At 40.6% G+C, this 8,138-nt stretch overlaps 1 long non-coding RNA gene across 1 annotated transcript in view; it reads right to left on the bottom strand.

The window, feature by feature from the left end:
• Positions 1-295: 295 nt before the first annotated feature.
• LOC129469995 (uncharacterized) overlaps positions 296-8,138 on the bottom strand; it is a 148,103-nt gene continuing 140,260 nt past the window's right edge. Inside the window, exon 4 of the long non-coding RNA XR_008653134.2 lies at positions 296-413. This is a non-coding gene — a long non-coding RNA (uncharacterized lncRNA). The remainder of the gene's footprint in view (positions 414-8,138) is intronic.

Raw genomic sequence — 8,138 nt, 5'->3', positions numbered from 1 at the left:
GAAATTCCTGGGGAGCTAGCCACATCTGACTGCTACAATACCATAGATCCTGGATGGATTCCAGGGAACCTGAAGATGTAGTGGAGGAGAGCATATGTCCCCTTTCTTCACAGAATCAAAGAATCTGAAGTGCCGGGAGCACTTTCAAGACCACACCAGGCAACCTTCCACCCAACACAACATCTCTTGTCACTTGGTCTTGCTTTGAGTATTTCCAATGATGAGGAACGCTCTGCTTTTAAAGGGAGCGTGATCTTTCAAAAAAACAGTTCAAGCCAGGCACAGTGGCTCATACCTGTAATCCTAGCAGTTTGAGAGGCCATGACAGGAGGATTGCTTGAGGCCAGGAGTTCAAGGCTTCAGTGAGTTATGATAGTAGCACTGCACTTCAGCCTGGGTGACAGAGCAAGAACCTAAAACATAAATTGATCAATAAAAATTTAAATATACACAGTTCAGTTTGCTGAAAAGCTCTTTTTAGGAGACTAAATAAAATCTGTTTCCCAGTAACTTTCAAATATTTGTCCTGGTTTTACCACCTGGAATAACATAGCATTAATTTAACTCCTCCTTCAGATAGTCATCCCTCGACCAGAGACAGTTACCATGTCATGAATATCTCCAACTGTTGCTTATATGGGTTAGTTTTCAGTTCTACATCACGCTAACTCACTGCTTCAGTCTCTCCAATGTTACTATTGCTTTTAGAAACTGGCAAGCATCTTTAAAAAGCAAGAGGGGTTTTTCCCTGTATCTGCCCAACCTAGTTCCTTAACCCTAGGAGGAGTGCTGCTTGAAGTCACACACCCCGGTGGCTCAGTGAGCATCATACATGTTATTTATATAGTGAACATCATACAGTTATTTCTACAGTGAACATCATACTATTAATTGTGTAGTGCAAGTATTGTAACTGTAAAGTACAATGACTGGGCCAGGCGCGGTGGCTCATACCTGTAATCCCAGCCTTTTGGGAGGCCAAGGCGGGTGGATCACCTGAGGTCAGAAGTTCGAGACCAGCCTGGCCAACATGGTGAAACCCAATCTCACCAAAAATACAAAAAAAAAAAAAAAATTAGCCAGGCGTGGTTACGCGTGCCTGTAATCCCACCTACTCAGGAGGCTGAGGCAGGAGAATCGCTAGAACCTGGGAGGTGGAGGTTTCAGTGAGCCGAGATCGTACCACTACACTCCAGCCTGGGCAAGAGTGAAAACTCCGCCCACCCTACCCCCGCCCAAAAAAGTACAATAACTGACTTTGTTCCTTATTCAATAAACTTTCTTAAGGTGGCAGGGGTGGTTGTGGAGGAGTTAAAAGAAACAGCAAGAAATAACCCAGGAGACCCTTGGTTATTACCTCTTTGAGGCCAACAAAAAAAAATCCATTTGGTTGGCAAATTAGCTTTTATTGGAGAATAACTGCTGGGAAAATAGAAATAATTTGGCAGCATGCTGGTCACGGTTGGCTATTCTTGGGAATTCTGCTGTTTCCCAGAATAATACAAAAGTAATCTGGGACTCTCCAAGACACAAGGACTCTCAAGCAGGACAGTGAATTTGTAATATTCTCTTTTCATGGTGTGTAGCATCACAAATGATGCTCTCACATAAACCCATGGCTGGCCCTCAAATGTCCATGTGTGTTTCTTTGCTGGTAACATGACTCAGGGGGCATTCTGTGGCTGCGTTTCCATGTCCTATGGGCTCCACCCTTTTAAACGGAATTGATTCACCCTTGAGGTTAAAAATCAGTCAAACCAGTGTTGACATGGTCTTTGAGTCTCTTTCCTGCAAAGACTAATCTAACCAGTTAGACTGCCATTGATTCCCCCGTCCCTTTGCCAATATTGACAATGGAGGGCAAACAGCATCTCGGGAATGGATCTGTCCATTTGCCTGGGCCCGGAGCCCCAGGTCAGCAATGTTAAAGCCCAACACACCAGCAAAGGTTAAAAGATAAGCCCCCAGTGTATTGAGCTGTGTTTGTTGTTTTGACAAAGTAGAGAGTTTAAGGACATAGAAGGCAGTTCATTTCTCCTGTCAGTGTCACTGCAGAAGATGGATGTTTTTTGGGAACAGAAGCCAGAGAGCCAAGAACCCTGGCGTAAGGCCAAACCATATTGTCCACATTAGTGATTAAGGGAATCAACCCCTAGTACTCATGCTGCTGAGCTGACTTATAAGAGGCTGCAATCAGAAATCCAGAGCCACAGGGTGGCTGGCCTGGGGCCTGGTCTCCATCAAGCACTAAAGTCAGCTGTTCTGAGATTCTTCCAAACAGAAGGCCAGGTGACCAGTGAGGCTGTGGCCCAGTAGAACCTATGTCTTGGGGTTACAATGATGGAGTGAATCAGGGCACTCTCACTGTTTTCTGCCCTGTAAGTGATCTATTTCACAGCATCCCTATGAGAAATGGGCGTGGACACAGTGCTGCCCTGTAGACTCACACTGGATAAGTCACAGCAAGTGCTTCTTGAGGATGTCATTTATTTCCTTGCATTGTGTTGATTTTGTGCCGAACACTAGCTTTAAACAAAATCGTAGTTTCCAGATTAGGAGGAGAATGAATGCAAGGCTTTCAGATGGGTATTTAACAGTACTTGAATGTTTTCTATATATTCTCTCTATATAATATATACACATATGTATATAAACACACGTGTATAATGTATAACATGTTATATATATATAACATGTATATGTAAACACATATATACAAAATATATGCACATATATACACACATACACATACATACATATGCATGTTTTATTATTACAGTACATATATAATATTTTATATATTTATAGTAGTATGTTCCAGAGTTCATTTTATATTAAAATAATTCACAAATGTCATTCTCTTTCCTATTTATTATCAGTGCCTCAGGGGCAGGGACCATGAATACCCCCAGGGCATTCTAGGATGGTTTCTTATACATTGTAGGCGTTCCATCAGTATTAGTTGAATTGTCATTTCACTTAGATGGGTCCACACCCACTACTGCTCTGTGCTATCTCTTTATAAAGCCATTTGCTACACCCGATTTCCTGCCCATTGTCTGGATAAGCCTTTTTGTCTTTCTTATTCCATCTTTTTCATCCTCTTTTGCTAGAGAGGAGGCCAATTTTGTTCTTTCCCCTATCATCCCCTTACCACAAAGAGGGAACTTGAAGCTACCTCTTGTTGCAGCATTTACTCCGTAACTCCAGAAAATTACGTAAAGCATCATCGGCTAAATACTGCCCTTTGAGGGTTGAAAGTGGTCATTTGGTTTTATGAACAAGGGATGCAACTTTCTTACTTCTTTCCCTAGAACTTTAAACAGTAGAGATTAACTGATAGCTCACTGTAGTTTTCATACAGGCTTAGCAGACTTGAAATTTTGCAACCAAATGTGCATCTTCTTCACTAAAATATTCATCACTGTACTTAGCTTCCACTTTTTGCCAGTTTGGTTTATATCTCTCATTTGTCACGACTAATAAAGAAGAAATGCCCTCTTCCGTTATCTCTGCCTACTCCTCTAGTTATTGCTGCTAGAGGAATAACAGCTAGAGGAATGCAATGACATGTATCCAGTAAATATTGTCTCTTAGAGTAATCTACCAAAGAGGCCTTCCTCCATGAAATTAATCTCTTGAAAAATACTGACAATTTACACTTTGAGTCTCTAGATCATTTTGCCTACTAGCATTTTGAAATGCTTAACTGATATATGTAGAATGCCCTGCATTAGTAGATACTAAATAATTATTTGTTGACTTAATAAATAAAAAACCTATTTTAAGGATCCTTTACCATCCAATCCAAGCCCTTCCGACACCCACCACTTTGTTAATGCTTTTTCTTTCTACTAGACTAGACAGCCCCTGTGGGTGTCTTTTTAAAAACACCATTATTAGATATTTGTTTATTAATTTGACAAATATTTAATTACCATTCTGGATGGTGCTTAGTAGACACACAATGAACAAAGAATTTGTTGAATGAATTAATGGAAGAGTAGTGAGAGATCTAAATACCATGTCCTATAAGAGACATTTGATACCACAGCAAGATTTCAACCCAGAAAGAGAGGCTCTTAGAAGCCTTAGAGGCTCTGAGAGGTTTTTAGACACCTGTCTAAAAATATTTGAAGGACTGTCATGGATCCTGTCTTTTTAAAGTTTGATATGTTTTTATCGTATTTTTTATTAGTTTACTTTTTTAAGTACTTCATTAAAATATTATTTAACTTGATTAATATGCTTTTTGTCATCCCTTTGAATTCTGTCCCTAAAGTACGTGCCCCAGTAAGCTCACTTTAGACTGAGCCCCATATGTGATATTTACTCTACGGGCTCAGTAATTTCCCATCTCCACATATTCAAATCATGCATCTTTCGAAGCTCACGTTAGGGTTTTGAGGGAAGGGTGTGTGAAGACTGTCAGCTGGCACTTGGATCGGGGAACCAGGTATACTCAAACGACTTCTTTATCACAGAGGCTCAACAGGGAATATGCAAAGGGAACAATGACAGGTCAGATTGGAACTCAAAGTCATCACTTAATTTTGACCTTGTGGCAAACAACATTGGAACACTGGTGCAGACTCAAGCCCTAAAGAAGACCTGGTTATGGACTGTGATGGTTAATACTGAGTGTCAACTTGTTTGGATTGAAGGATGCAAAGTATTGATCCTGGGTGTGTCTGTGAGGGTGTTGCCAAAGGAGATTAACATTTGAGTCAGTGGCTGGGAAACTCAGACCCACCCTTAATCTGGGTGGGCACCATCTAATCAGCTGCCAGCATGGCTAGAATATAAAGCAGGCAGAAAAATGTGAAAAGACTAGACTTGCCTAGCCTCCCAGTCTACATCGTTCTCCCGTGCTGGGTGCTTCCTCCCCTCAGACAACAACAGACTCCAAGTTCTTTAGTTTTGGGATTTGGACTGGCTTTCCTTGCTCCTCAGCTTGCAGACAGCGTATTGTAGGACCTCGTGATTGTGTGAGTTAATACTTAATAAACTCCTCATGCTCTCAGAAAACTTAGCCACAGACATGGATAGAGGGAGAATGCCGCGTGAAGAGAACCAGGGAGAAGATGGCCATCTGCAAGCCAAGGAGAGGGTCCTGGAACAGATCCTTCCCTCACAGCCCTCAGGAGGGCTGCCAACACCTTGATCTCAAACATCTAGCCTCCAGAACTGAGAACATAGATTTCTATTTTATAAGCCACCCACTCTGTGGAATTTTGTTAAGTTACAGCAGCCCTAGAAAACTAATATGGACTTTTACTCCACTGTAATACCAAAGTTATATCTTACCACAGTCATTCTGAAATGAGGCTAAGGTAAGCAGGATACAAAGGTCCTTGAGAGGAAGAGACTAGCAAGTAAGATGGCAGCCTCTGAGGGGAATTATCCATTCAGCCTACACATCTATTGGTGACAGGATTGCTGGAGATGAGAGTACAGTGCCCAGATCAATAGAAATTTATATCTACGGAAACAGGAAAGGAGAAGGACCACTGCTTCATGCATTTGACCTAACTTGATGTTCTTTGGCCCTACCCCCTAGGAAATGTGAGCCACCCAAGGCCCAAGGTTTAATCAATTCTGTATACCTTCCCCTCCAGAGAAACAAAAAAATGGTGGAGGAAGAAAAATAGACTTCTTCCTCCCTAACGCTCAGTTCAAATGTTACTTCTGAAAAAAGCTTTAAGTTTTACACTCATCTTCATTCCCAAAGCTGGAAGTAAATTCATTAATCTCTAGACTCCCACATCATTTACCAATTTCTTTTTTCCTGTGGAACTTAGCACTCTTTTATAACTACCATTTACTGAGCCAGGCAACAGGAGTCATTGGATCTTAAAAACAATCCTATGGGGCCAGGCACGGTGGCTCACACCTGTAATTCAAGCACTTTGGGAGGCTGAGGTGGGTGGATCATGAGGTCAGGAGTTCGAGACCAGCCTGACCAATGTAATGAAACCCCTGTCTCATTAAAAATATAAAAATTAGCCAGGTGTGGTGGTGAGTGCCTGTAATCCCAGCTACTGAGGAGGCTGAGGCAGGAGAATCACTAGAACCTGGGAGGTGGAAGGTTGCAGTGAGCAAGATCGTGCCACTGCACTCCAGCCTGGGTGACAGAGCAAGACTCTGCCTCAAAACAAACAAACAAACAAAAACTCAACCCTATGGGTTAGGTATTCCTCCACACCATTGTAATAGGTCTTAAAATAACTTATTTCAACAAACATGTACAGAGAATCTAGTATGTTTTATCAAATCTATATACCTGAGGGCCATAAAAATGCCCTCAAGAAGAGTCAAGGACATTTATGGAGAATGCAGTAGAGACAATTTTTTCATTGAACGTGGTTAGTTTTTCTCACTGTGAAAAAAAAATGTAGTAAGATAATTGACTCTGTAATCAGTGACCACAGCATGTAGCCCTTTCCACACATTTTCTGTTCCATCAGGAGATAGGCCAGAGGCTGTGGGCCTCTTGGAAGGAAAGTTTCACTGATCTGATGCAGGTTTTTGAGTGGCTGCACATGGGAACTCATTCATTTCTTCCGTTTAGAAAAATGCTTATAATATTGATGTACTGCTAGTCTGACTGATGACTTAGGGAAATCAACAAAACGAGGCTCTCTTCACTCCTCCTCCCACCCTAAGCCCTCCAACCTATACACAGACACTAAGCAGCCATCATATTTTCTCCTTTAAAAGCATTTTTTCCCTTTTTTTAGTTGAAAGTTTTGCTTGGAGTCTAAAATTTAAATCTACGCTTCCACCTAGAAGAGCTCTTCTGGACTGTCAAATTTATATGTTCAATGCTAAATTTCCCACAACAAAGGGATCACAGCACATTTAGAAAATAGCAAGGAAAATAACACTGGAAAACCTTTCTTTCTTTGTTCTGGTCACTTAAAGAATAGACCAAGAGCAGCCAGTGTTGTTTAGAAGCACCTATCGGCTGGATTGAGAAGCTATTGATTTAATCCAGGTGTTACATTGGCTAGAAGTTCTTTCTTTAAGATAACATATCCCTGATAATCAATAATGGCCAGAATTTTCAGTTAGTTTTAAGTTCCTAGGTCTTTACAATAAGATTTTAAAAACCGTCCAGCAAGAAACTCAGTTTTAAGATCTGTATCAGTCATGAAAGTAAAACTAAGTGGATTTCTCCATCCCCTCTCTGGGCCCATTGCCAGAATTAGCCATTTTATTAAAGGACTCTTTCCATAATGCTTTCGGTTGACTTTTTCTTTCTTCAGGGATGAGAGTGTCATGTTATAGAGGGGTGAAGGCCAAGATCCTGGATTCAGACTACCCACGTTCAAATCCTGGCTTTGCCTCTGACTAGCTGTGTGGATTTAAGCATGTCGCTTAACTTCTCCAGGCCTCAGCCTTTCTTCTCTAAACAAAGGTACCAATTATGGCAACTCTCTCTCTCTCTCTTTCTGATTTTCAGTGTGTGTGCACGAGTGTTTGTTACCTTCTGCCTACATAAGTTACCTGGAAAAACCCTAGAACCCAAGGAGAAATGAGAAAATTGAAAACAGACAATACAGGTTTTGGTAATAGCTCTTTCCTTCAGCAACCATGACCTTGTGCCTATCTTTCTGTGCCTTGGTTTACCCTTTTGGAAAATGGAGAATGGTTGCTAAGTTAGGAGAGCTCTTCCTTATAGTCTCTTCTTCTTCAGAAATATCATAACAAGTTCATATCTGTAAGTGGAGTACAAATAAAATTTTAGGGATTGTGGCTGGGCCTAAATATTAAATACAAGAATAATCTTAGAGCCAGGAAAAAAAAAATAATTCCTTGTTTGAAAGACTTCTCTAAAACCCAAATTTGTATTCATTTAGTAATAAACCAACTTTTCCAATATATGTATATTTATCAAAAACTATTTTAATTACCAATTTATCATGATGTATCAAATGAAAATTATATATTATGTTAAAAGCAAAAGACAAAAAAAGCTATTAAAATAAGGCTTTGTCAGCCTGTACAAGACTATAAGGATAAAGGCATAATTTCTTGACATTTTTTATGTATACAAAGTAGTTCAGAGACCTTACCATCATTTTGGACCTCTTGAGGTTAGGGAACCCCAAATTGAGAGCCATTTGCTTATAAAA

This window comes from Symphalangus syndactylus, chromosome 20 (assembly GCF_028878055.3).
Source record: "Symphalangus syndactylus isolate Jambi chromosome 20, NHGRI_mSymSyn1-v2.1_pri, whole genome shotgun sequence".
NCBI lineage: Eukaryota > Metazoa > Chordata > Mammalia > Primates > Hylobatidae > Symphalangus > Symphalangus syndactylus.
This window is presented reverse-complemented; position numbering and strand designations above follow the sequence as displayed.